At 35.7% G+C, this 12,541-nt stretch overlaps 1 protein-coding gene across 1 annotated transcript in view; it reads left to right on the forward strand.

The window, feature by feature from the left end:
• The window catches only part of LOC125659368 (uncharacterized), a 31,449-nt gene that overhangs the window by 12,487 nt on the left and 6,421 nt on the right, over positions 1-12,541 (forward strand). The window contains exon 3 of the mRNA XM_048891020.2: positions 12,272-12,415. The gene's annotated coding sequence lies outside the window, so the exon portion shown is untranslated. The remainder of the gene's footprint in view (positions 1-12,271; positions 12,416-12,541) is intronic.

Below are 12,541 nucleotides of genomic sequence, written 5' to 3' on the forward strand. Positions count from 1 at the left end.
CATTTCCCGTAAATTTAACGTCAAGGTAGACGAAGTGTATTGTGACGTCACAATAAGTCATTCTACTTTCATAGTTAGTCTCGTGCAACCAGACGCTCTGCTTTTTCCGTAAATATCCGAAGAGCAGAGAGTCTGGGCTGCGTTCAAGATCGTAGCGGCTACATAGGGCTCGGTAGCGCTACGATCTTGAACGATGTGTTAGGCTAGCTCTACGTAGGGATAACAAGCGTTAATTCATACAGTGCGTTCAATAGACCTAGATATTAAGCCTAGCAGCTAGGCTAGCCTCTACGATCTTGAACGCAGCCCAGGTAAAGATACGCGAAAACGTTTGTAACGTCAGAACGAGGCTTACCAAAATTTCGGTATTTAATTTGATTGGTTGATTCAACACACCTTCAAAATAACGACTACCGAAGAAATTTGTAATAGATTGAATTTGCTGTTTAAGCTTAAGGATTTACAACTAGAGTGTTTATAAAAACTTTTGTAAAGAAAAGGATTAATTTGCTGTTCTACCGACGGGAAATGGTAAAAATTACATTAGGAGGCAAAAGTGAAAGTACAATTTCCAGCTGACAAAGAGCGTATTTTTTTTATTTTTTTTTTTTTTTTTTGTACATGTAGCAATGATTTTCCCATTAGTATCACTATTGAAGGATCAACTAATTAGCATCAAATTTCGGAAATGACTGTTTATGTCAGAGAGAATCCAACGGAAACTAAATTAGCGCTCCCGAGCGGTAACATTTATTATCGCGTGTCTTTACCAGACTCTCTGCTCGTCGGAGATTTACGGAGACAGCCGAGTGTCTGGTTGAACGAGTTCGTAAGGTTGAAAATATGCGGGTCTCTGATACACAGTTGAATCGCATGGTTTTGGTTGATACAAAAACAAGCAAATAAATTAATATTTAAGGAGAATGGAAATACAAACACTGGTTATCATATCACTGTATTTCGTTGTTTGTATCCTTTACCGTAATACGTTGACGGTGCGGTGTTACCGTTAGGACGATCGCAGCTACATGCAATGTATAGATGAGCGAACTCCAATTTCACATGCACTTTTGTAGTCTTGTTTTGTTTCGGTATAATAAACAATTTATTGCATGATAGTGAGGGAGATATGAAGATTTATTCACCCAAGAAATATCATATTCCTCTCGGGCGTTGCCCTCGGGGAATATGATTTTTCTTGGGTGAATAAATCTTCATATCTCCCTCACTATCATGCAATAAATGTATATTGTCCATCGTACAGACTGTGACACACTTAGCCCGTGTCGATCAGCTATCTTCAATCAGGGGAAGTATCAGAGTATAATATTTACCCTGTATTGTGCATGAATCCTTATACTGTATGATTTACTGGTCAGAGTATTGCAGATTTATAAATCAGGAAATCATTTAGGTACATAAATTGTTTGTGCATAGATAATTTGCATATATATACAACACTGTATGAGTGTATGGGATATGAGAGAGAGAAAGAGAGAGGGGGGGATTCAAACGATGATCTAGTAATAATCGCCCTCTTATTAAGACAAATGATATCGTTAATTCAATGTAAGAGAACAGTAACTCAATATTGCTCTCATTAATTGATAATACAGATTTACTTGACGCAATAATTTGAAATTAAACATATTTTTAAATAATGCTAATTTCAATTACTTCATTTTATGCTAATTTGGCGCTCAACATATCTTATATATCTATGCCATTTTGCGTTATTACATTTTTATCCCTGTTGTACCCCCCCCCCCTCCCCATGAAAAATGACGATACATGTCTGGTTATTACATGGACATTTTGTTTTTCAACACATGCATGCATACTAATTGTATGGTGTAGAATGGCATCCTTTACCAAGTTTTCCTTCATTTACACAGTGTAAGGAATGGTAAACCAAAATCACAAAACAAAATGTATAAAGGCCAAGATAGTTTCAAGCGTAGGAACTTCATTCACGAATACATAAATACATGTATTCAGAAAAATAGCATGCATGCATTGCAGGACTATAGCATATGTGTGTTTTAACGTTTATGTAACATGTCATAATGGTTATTTTCATTTCGTAGATCTAGCGCAATGGATATATTCTGAAAATAGACATACCGCTGTACGTCGAAATTTCAAATTCAAATGTATTCGATAAGATGTTAGTATTCATAAATCAGTAAAATTCGTGTTGAGGTTTTATTTGATATGATACAGTGTCAATCTACTGTAATGGATAAGTAGGATATGCAAAAGACAAGGGTATAAACATTTTCTAGTATCGATATCTATATGATCACGAAAAAACAAATATATTATTTGTATCCGGATTCATATGCCGATTTAGATATCAATAAAAACAAAGCTGCATAGTTTGGGGGAAGGGGTCCTAATGAGTCTGATGAAATTAAAAGAAGGAACCCCACATCTGCATTCAAACTAGATGTACTTCAAAATGAATTCATTTCTGCTCTGACTGAAAGTATGATTCTAAATTCGGGAACGAATCTTGCATACAAAATAATTAATAGGGGAACACATAAATTCGAGCTCCTTTGGAATTTAATGATATCCAGAAACATGTATGTACCTTTCTTTCAACACGAATTGATATGTTGTTTCAGGCACGTATACAGGGGTTGGGGTGGGCAGGGAGGCTGGGCTGGTCTGCTCTCCCCACTTTTTTGACAATTTACTTTTTCCGTTATTCTAACATACAAAGTCAGTATTTTCCAGATGCACAGTTTAAACTAATTTTTTTTTTTTTTATTTTTTTTTTTTTGGATTTGTAATGAATTCAATTATAAGCATCAACTCCTGTAAGTTTTCAATATATTGTCAATCACAAATTTTTAAATAGCTCGAAATTTTTAATGCTTGCAAGCTTATCATTATACCAGTGATCAATTTTCTTTTCTTCTGTGAAATGATATATTGTATCGAAGTAGGACACTCTCTCTCTCTCTCTCTCTCTCTCTCTCTCTCTCTCTCTCTCTCTCTCTCTCTTTGAGACCGTAAATAATTATGTGGTTCCCAAAGAGACAACAAAACTATATTTTCGTTTATACATTTCCTTTTATATGTGTCTTTGTGTAATCAACTGTTTATTATGGATTGCAAATGTAATACCCGCATTTTCAAACAGATGTATATTTTCGATCATTATTCCCTTATTTGTATATCCAAGTTTGTATATGATCATCGATAAATTTTGAATTGAGCACGCAATATATCCAACCAGATGCTCAGTGTATATCATTAGATTCCCGATTTCTATAAACTGCAAAGTCTCGACCAGACAAGCATTCAATACAGGAAAAAATTTCGACTCTTGACATCTTCCCTGATTGAAGACACCCTGTTTGACACGGGTGAAGTGTGTTGCAGTCTTTATTATGGAATGACAACATGTTATATTTACATTTGCAACTGTTTTCTCCTACATAACCACAGGAACTTGTTTCTGTAAATGACTTATGACCTTTGTATACTAATAACAACACAAGGTACCTAGCTTCAAATGACACAGAATGGCACCCCCTGAGAATGTCGGCCTTTTGATCTTCCAGGGAATATGCGATGCAAATGTATTTACTACCGTTGTATTGTACAATCATTCAACCTAAAAACCATGTATGACATGACTGCATTCATTGCCTCTTATCACCGAAAACTGCAACAAAAAATGGATTTTCCATTTTATACCTCGAAGTGCTATGTACTGATACCGCGCAGAATACGTGGGCGATTTTGACTGGCTAGCACGCTCTTCTAAAATTACGTTTGGAATTCTTTAAAGTTATTTATAGAAAGATAGAGCATCATAGATGAATTAAAAATAACAGGCAAAAGGATGATTTTAATAGTGACCATTAATCACAATTGATCTTATTTCATATAATATAGTTACTAACATTAGGGGGGAAATGCTACAAAAAATAAAGGGGACTCCATCCCATATTTTTTCCCACAGACACCTGATAACTATATATACCCCCCCCCCTTCTGATTTTTTTTTTTTGCGGTGACAATTCCTCCAAAATGTTTGGATTCCTTGTCTCTCTCAACCCAATTTCGATTGATGTAGTCGTTTCACGCTTTTCACATGGACTGGTATAATAGAATATACTTATCATAAACAGTATAAGGTAAGTATAAGGCTTACAAACAAGCATGTTTACGATTACATAAATTGAAATTAGGGTGGAATAGACGGGGAATCCACACATTTCAGAGAAATAATCGCCGCCCCCAAAAAATCAGAAGGGGGGGGGGTCCTAGCTGCAATAATGTAGCCCTATCCAATTTTTTTTAAATTCTGACGTTTTCGGGATAGGGCTACAATTCCATAGGATCTCCGTAATGGTGCAAAATAATTTTATGAATAACCGATAATAAACTCTGTGTATTAGTCCCAAATGTTGTTTACACCAAAAGGAGTACCAACTTTGTGCTCGGGCATGTCTAATAAAGGTGTTTTTCATTAAATACAATGTACAGCATGCAAAATTCTTCGTCTGCTCCGCCATGCTTGTTATCGCGAGATCTCGTAGGTGGATCTAATGAAAAACCTAAGCATTGACAATCAGCGCGAAAATGTAATTACTCGAGCCACTTCGACAAAGAAAGGAAAATCATATTGTTGCAGAAAGAATTTACACTCTGCTGTTCGGTTTTTAACTTGATATTAAATTCAAACCTTTTCAATACCGACGAAATAGCTTTCGCCTCCATACTTTTCCATCGATGTAAATACTACCTTATATGGCATATGCAAATGACTTGACAATCGGAAGTTGAAACTTCAGTACATCAAACATGGCGCACAAATATGAATGGAGAAATTGGAATTTATCGAAATTGTTGAAAACGGTAGAATAGAGCCTCACAAATCTTAAGTTGCAGGTTGTAAATTTATATATTGACTAAGAAACATAGAATATCATTTTATTTACGTAAAGAAAGTCAGGAAATGTTTAGAATGAGCGCAAATGTTGCGGGAGTGAATCACTCCCGCATTTGCACCATTACGGAGATCCTAAGGAGTTGTAGCCCTCTCCTATAAAAAAAATATAAAAAAAATCAGAGAGGGCTACATTATTGCAGCTAGGGGGGTCCATACTTCAGATACCTGTGAATTTTTCCATATCGGCACAGATCCGTAATATTAGGAATGCGGGGAGGGAGTTCGCCGGAGAAGTTGGAAGTTGCACATGGCTTGTTTAAATTTCCTGACAGACAATGATAAAAATATAATAGTCATGATAAAGACCTTCAGAACCTTAATTAGTGTGTGCATGGGGGGGGGGGGGGGGGGGGGTGTTATAGTGTTCGTCATTGCTGTCTCAATTTTTTCCCCTCAGGCTGGGAGGGGTCATTCTTTGCTCCAGGGCTTCAATTCAAAACTTTCAAGCTTACATGCATTGGTATCTTCTCATTCACTACTACATAGTACTATCAAAAATAGTGGAGGGGCCATTCTCGCAATATATCTTCATTTGCATGCATGAAGATAACAGTTAATGTTCATTGTCAATTAAAAGGGTTGGCCAGACGCCTCCGAAAAACATTGATATGTGCCTGCAGCGTTCTTGGTACTTATGGTGGGTTTCATAAAACTTCAATCTAACAGTTCAGTAATCCGAGATTCCTCTGACTCTTACCCCCGCTTTTATATTTGACATGTGCGGGGGAGAGTCAGAGCGGACTCCATATTGAAAAGTGGGAATTCAGCGACACCAACTCCCACTTTTCAATATGGAGTCCGCTCTGACTCTCCCCCGCAGAAGTCACAAAATAAAAGCGGGGTTAAGAGTCAGAGGAATCTCGGATTAACAGTTCAGGTACTTGTCACATCAATACATACCACAAAGTCAATAACACATCACTAAAAAACTTTCCTTGCTCTATTTTGCATACTTCCAAATAATCTTTTATCTGTATTTTCTCTGACTTTCCATAGATCTGCATGAAACATGCAATTGGCAGAAATATTTCTCATACTTGTTAACGAAGTTGTATTTACAGTAAGTCATCTCCACTCGGGAAGTCTTAGCTTCTATCTTCTGATGACATGTAAAATCCCGAAACGTACGAACAGCTTTGGTTTTTTTGAGTAACTAAAAATAGCGTACAGCGTCTTCAATTCAAATTTTTTATTTTGTTAACAAAGCAATATGTTCAAGATCTTTTGGTAATAAACATCGTATCAATTTATTGTGATAATAAAACAATGAGACTTTATTTTTCAACACAACGAATATACAATTTTCATTTTGTGCGGTATCAGTACATAGCACTTCGTGGTATAAAACGGAAAATCCATGTTTTGTTGCAGTTTTCGGCGATAAGAGGCAACGAATGCAGTCATGTCATACATGGTTTTTAGGTTGAATGATTGTACAATACAACGGTAGTAAATACATTTGCATCGCATATTCCCTGGAAGATCAAAAGGCCGACATTCTCAGGGGGTGCCATTCTGTGTCATTTGAAGCTAGGTACCTTGTGTTGTTATTAGTATACAGAGGTCATAAGTCATTTACAGAAACAAGTGCCTGTGTACATAACACTATTACGAGCAATACGTATTTATCCATGCATAAATCCACTACGGGGTCAACAAAGGTCACGGCTGTGCGTATTAACATTTGCTAAAAGTAGGTAACAGGTACTACTTTTACTAAGGCAATACACGTCTAGCAATCGCTCTCACTTATTGCAGAAATCTATCAATAAATGAAATCAACATCACAAAATGTATTTATGGTTTTATTTGTATTCCAAGCAGTGGACTTTCATCCATACTTGATAAAAGCTTTTCTGTAAACAATATTTTACTACTAGTAGCCTATTGTACGTCTAAAATTTCGTCTGCTACAACTTCACCCTGGTCATCGGTGATGTGGAATTGTACCTACTGCTAGACGATGACATTAGGCTTTAGCAAAAAGGCCATTCACAAGATGTATGGCTGATAAGTCGTCAAAGTGCATTAAGACCTACACACCACACTGCCACCGTGCCACAGCAGCCATAGGTGATTGATGTCGGTTTCCAAGTTTATGTCGGGACATCGAAGCGAGGCGGCGTTAAAAACCTATTACAAAAAGTTATCGAGTCAAAAGAAGCGTTCAGTGAGCTCATATTTGTCAACAATTACATATCCAAATCCAATCCGTCCCTTACCTTCGTGCAGTTCCACATTCTCTGCGATGTTCAGTTTTTTCCGGAGATTCATCTGAGCTGCGTCCTCTGTCCTGTCTATGAATGATTTGCCTACACCTGACGACTGTCGCCCTGTTCTTCATGTTCCTCCACCTCAGTCTTCTGTTAACTTTGTAATATCCACAGAATATCTTTCAAAGTCGGTCTTCAACGTCTTCACTTTTCAAAAGTGAAAGCGCATCACAACTGTAAGTGTAACATTGCGCACCCCCGTTTAAATCATAATCCCCCCACCCCCTAAAATTAGACATATGGAAGAGGTTTCCATTATATACTCCCGAGTTAATGTATAAGTATATGTTGAGTATACTTGCTTTCTAGCGTCTTAATAATTAAAACAGTTCTTCATTTCATGGAACTTTGTTTTGTGTTGTCGTCATTTTGAATATCGATGACGCTTTGTTGTGGACGTCAACAATTTGAAACGTATGGAAAAGTGTTGTTAACACGATTCAGCAATGTTACCGACCAAAAATGTAAATATAAGTAATAAGGTATCATTTTAAAATATTTATCGGGATATAAATACGGGTTGGTACATGATCAAATTTTCCATAAAGCCCTTCGGGCTTTATGGAATTTAATCACATGACCAACCCGTATTTATATCCCGATAAATATTTTTAAATGACACTTATTTCTTAAGTAAAGTTTTAACGGGATTCAAATGGAGTTTATCATTTTGTTTCGTGGATTTATCAGAATAAAGAGAATCTAATATTTTCGGTAAGTGCACATCTCCGGTACCTGTTGAATAGACGTCCGTATTTGATACGGGTTTTCTTTGGGGGGGGGGGGGGGGGGGCGGGGGGGGGCGAATATGCCATGTGCATTACATATTATGCATATGACATGGACCTGTATTTTGCAAGAAATGATATAAATAATATATTTTATGCTCTTTGCTTATTCCATTCTATCAGAATGTAACTGGCGAATGATTTCTCCGCATGTATTTCATAAGAAACTGTAAATACTTGCATGCACTTGCAAGTATGCAAGAAAAGCTTCTTTTTTTCTTTTTCTGTTTTTTTTTTTTTTTTTTTGGCATTTTTTTTCTTCTAAATTATCTAAACTTTCAGAATGTTGCATTGGTATACAATAAATAAATATTTTGTAAATTTGAGCAAAGCATAATGTTTTAAAATGTGATTTTATTTGTTTCGCATTCCCTATATATTACCATCAGAGATGTGCACTGGTCGAGTCCACCGAGAAAAATCACTCAGGTGTGACAATCACATTTGGGATATATACGGGTAGAGTAAATTAGGCTACCTGAGAGAAATGTGGCGGATAAGATGAGAAAGGTGTACGTATTTATTAATTCATGTCAGCTTTAAGTTTAATTTAGCAGGATCGTGTCCTAAATATATTCCTAAACACTTTACTTCTTTATTGGTCATTTCAATATTTTCTAAATATTGATATCGATGTTTCAATGGTCCAAGCAAAATTCCAATAGTTTTTTCAATATTTAGTTTCATAACAGATTTAGTGCAGAAAGTACTTATTACCTCAATACACTTTTTTAAAGACTCTGAATCAGCTACAGGTAACGTTGCGTCATCCGCGTGTTGCAAGATATTTATTTCATTTTCCATGTGGGTTTTTTTAAATCCTTTTATATCATCACGAGATTTTATTTTTAAAGATAGAATTTCAACAACAATAGGAATAGAAGAGCTGATATTGGACACCCCTTTCGAATTCCTCTTTGGATCTCGCAGGATTCCGAAATCCAATCATTATTTTTTATTCGAAATAAAGGATTCTTATATAGAAGTTTTATCCATTTGATAAATTCATTTCCAAAGTTAAACTTTTTTAGTACGTCAAATATGAAATTCCATTCTACTGAATCGAAAGCTTTTTGAAAATCTAAGAATATCAGTATTCCTTCTTGATTATTGGTTTCACAATACTCAAAAATGTCTAAGATTGTTCTTGCTTTTGTTCCGATATATCTCCCCTTTATATAAGCGGTTTGATCGTGACTGATTAAGTTACTTAATAAGTTTTGTAATCGTTTTCCTAAAACAAAGGCGATAATCTTGTAATCTGTATTAGTCAAGCTAATTGGTCGGTATTTTTTTTATATTTGACTTATCTCCCTTTTTGTGTATAAGCGATAGAATGGACATTCTTTGAGTAAAAGACATCATGCCCGTCTCATGGGCCATTTTTAATGCATTATAGAAAGAAGAAAAAAAGTTTGATATCGTTCCAGAAAATCTTATAAAACTCTACAGGAATACCTTCGGATCCTGGTGATTTATTGTTTTTCATTATTTTAACAACTTCCGAGCATTCCTCTAAAGACGGGAATGAGTCGCACATTTTTTTCTCGTCTTCGCTTAAAATTGGGGTCTTTATTTCGTTTAGAAATTGTTTGTTTTCATTGGATTCCGTGTTGTTACTTTCATATAGATTTTTGTAAAAGTGTGTAATGTTTTTCAATATATTGTCATTGTTTGTGTAAGTTTTATCATTTTGTTGTAGACAATTGATCGCGTTTGAAATTTGATGCTTTTTCTCTAGTCTGAGAAAATATGCTGTATTTTTCCCCCTGATTCTAACCATTTCGCTTTTGATCGAATGAATGATCCTTTTGTTTTTTCTTCATAGTAATTTTCTATTTCAAATTCTAGTTTTCTTTTTCTATTCATATCAATGAGACGCGAGTCTGTATTTTCTATTTCTTCTAGTTCCTGTTCTAGTTTGTGTGTTTTATTACGTCGTGAATTGCTATTGTGCTTTGCGAAGGATATACAATAATTTTTTTATCAATATTTTAAATTTTTCCTCATTTCATTTGATCATTACGAATAGCATTTAACTCGTTTTCATTACTAGCGAGTAAATCTTTAAATCCTTTATTATAATCTGTGTTCAGTAACAGGGATGTGTCTAACTTCTAGTAACCCGGACCTCGAGAGTTTTAAATATTCAGCGAGAAGTCAAAACGTATTGCTAAATGATCAGTTGACCTATTGCCATTTGAATTCGGCACCTTTCTTTAGAAAATTTGTTGGGTTTCCAGATTAAAATTTTTTGAAATAAATATATAGTCTATCCTGCTTTTAGCATTACCATTCCCGTCACACCACGTATATCCATTTTTTCCATTATTTTGTTCTTTCCATAGATCTTTAAGATCTATTTCTTTTAAAATATCAATTAAAAACTTTGAACTTTTATCTTTAAATTTTTTGTCTGTCGTCTGAAGAAAGACCGCAGTTAAAATCTCCCACTAAAATGATATTGTCCCTATCAAGAGTATTTTTGATAATCCAGGTTTTAAGTCTTTTAAAGAAGTCTGTTCGAGCATTTTCATTGTTTGGGGCATATACATTTACCAGACAGTAAGTATTATCATTATGTTTTATGTAAGAATTTTTCTGCCGTCAATTGATCTATGTACATTAATGTTTTCTTAATCAAAATTGACACGCCCCTACTATGAGCTGAATCTGAAAAACAACGCAAGGATTTGCCTTGCCATCTTGAATCAAATTTGAAGACATTTTGTTCACAATAATGGGTTTCTTGCAAGAAAACAATATCAATATTGTTTTCTCTTACCCAGTTATAAATTTTTACCCTTTTATCATGATTATTAAGGCCCCTCGCATTGAGGAATATACATTTTATAGAATCAACATTCATAGGAAATGATGCAAATGAATATTAAGCGTTACTTTTGTAAATGAAAATTCCTATAGAAGGGTAATCGAAACTGCTGTTCTCATTTGGAGTTTGATTGAGTGCGTTTGTTCGAAGCCGCTTTGTTGGAGCCTGCTTTCCCAGTTTTTCCGGGTTTTTGTTTTGTTGGGGTTTTTTTGTGTTTTTTTGTTTTTTTGTTTGTTTTTTTTTTTGTTGTTTTTTTTTTTTTTATTTATTTTTTTTTTTGGTGTGTGAAGAGATCCGTTGTAGGATTGATCCCATAATATTTTGTCCCGGCCACTCGCTTGGACTAGTATGCTCGGTTTGCACTTTGTCAAGCCCTGTGCCCCAAAAATTGTCATAAGTTGTTTCGGCAAAGATCGAGTTTTTTGGAGCGTTGTCAAGCGCCTTTGCAAAATGTTCAACTTGGGCAGCTTTTTTGTATAGGATTTCTTCCATGGCTTGTTCTCTGGTTTTTAACCAACTATCAGATGGTACTATTTTGTTACCAATGAATTTGGCATCCCGTGCGGTGGGCGCTTCCCTGATTTTTTTCTGCGGCAAGAACGTCACTCGAGCGTAGGGCTTTAACACACTGGAATGCGCGCTCGGATGATTTGAAATTTTCATTAAAGACATTTATGTCGCATGGATAGAAATTGGACAGTGGGTCTTCTTTACCAAAGAAGGGTATTACTCCACTTTGTTTATCAATGTAACCCGGACAAGATTGTTGCCCAGGCTCATGACCTTCCGACAGGCAGATCTTGCATTTCTGTTCTGACGGACATTCCGAGCTGAAATGATCTTTACTACAGCAATTTGTGCATAATTTTGTGTCTTTTTGGGGTTGACCTCGATGGTAAATTTTGCATGACAGACCAGCACAATAGCTCTTTTTGGGTAGGAAAGTACCTTCTTTGAGTGGTTCGATGTAAATGAATCAGTTGCCGTTTAGTACCCCAGTCATTTTTTTGGTGAGAGGATTTCTTATATGTTCATATTTCATTACACTTTTGGGTTTAACACCGAGTTTTATCAGCATTTGCGTGATCTCTTTGTCATCCACTGAAAGAGGGACCCAGAAATGATGACTTTGAGCACATTGTCAGATGGCGAGGTCGAACCTGAGGAATACGGATTGAAGTCGTATACATTTACCGACTTGTGGTGAATCTCAAAACCTTGAATAAGCAGAGTATTTCTACTGTCTGCGTCTTTAAGATAAATTCTCCACAGATCTCTGTCAAGTTGGATACAACTTACGTTCGGTCCGACGATCTTTTCAATATTGCTCATAAGTTCAAAGTCTGTAACCCTTTCGGATTTGTTTGCTTGCAACTCACCATTTCTTTTTTTTTTAAATATACAGGTTTTGTCATTCCTGCCATTGCTTTCCGATTTTTGTTTTCAATCGTTGGAACAGTTTAAATGACAGAAAAAGTAAACAATGACACACTGAATATAACTCACCATATAGGAGGAAGAGCAATCGTTCTGGTGTAACAGTTCACAGGTATTCAAATCTATTTAGTGTCCTAAATCAACGAAAAGTTCACATATACCTTTCCAATGCACAGAGTATATAGCTGCAAAACACAAAATTTAACTTTTGGCCTTAACAAACCAAAAGAAAGTCGTC

This window comes from Ostrea edulis, chromosome 9, assembly GCF_947568905.1.
Source record: "Ostrea edulis chromosome 9, xbOstEdul1.1, whole genome shotgun sequence".
NCBI classification, from domain to species: domain Eukaryota; kingdom Metazoa; phylum Mollusca; class Bivalvia; order Ostreida; family Ostreidae; genus Ostrea; species Ostrea edulis.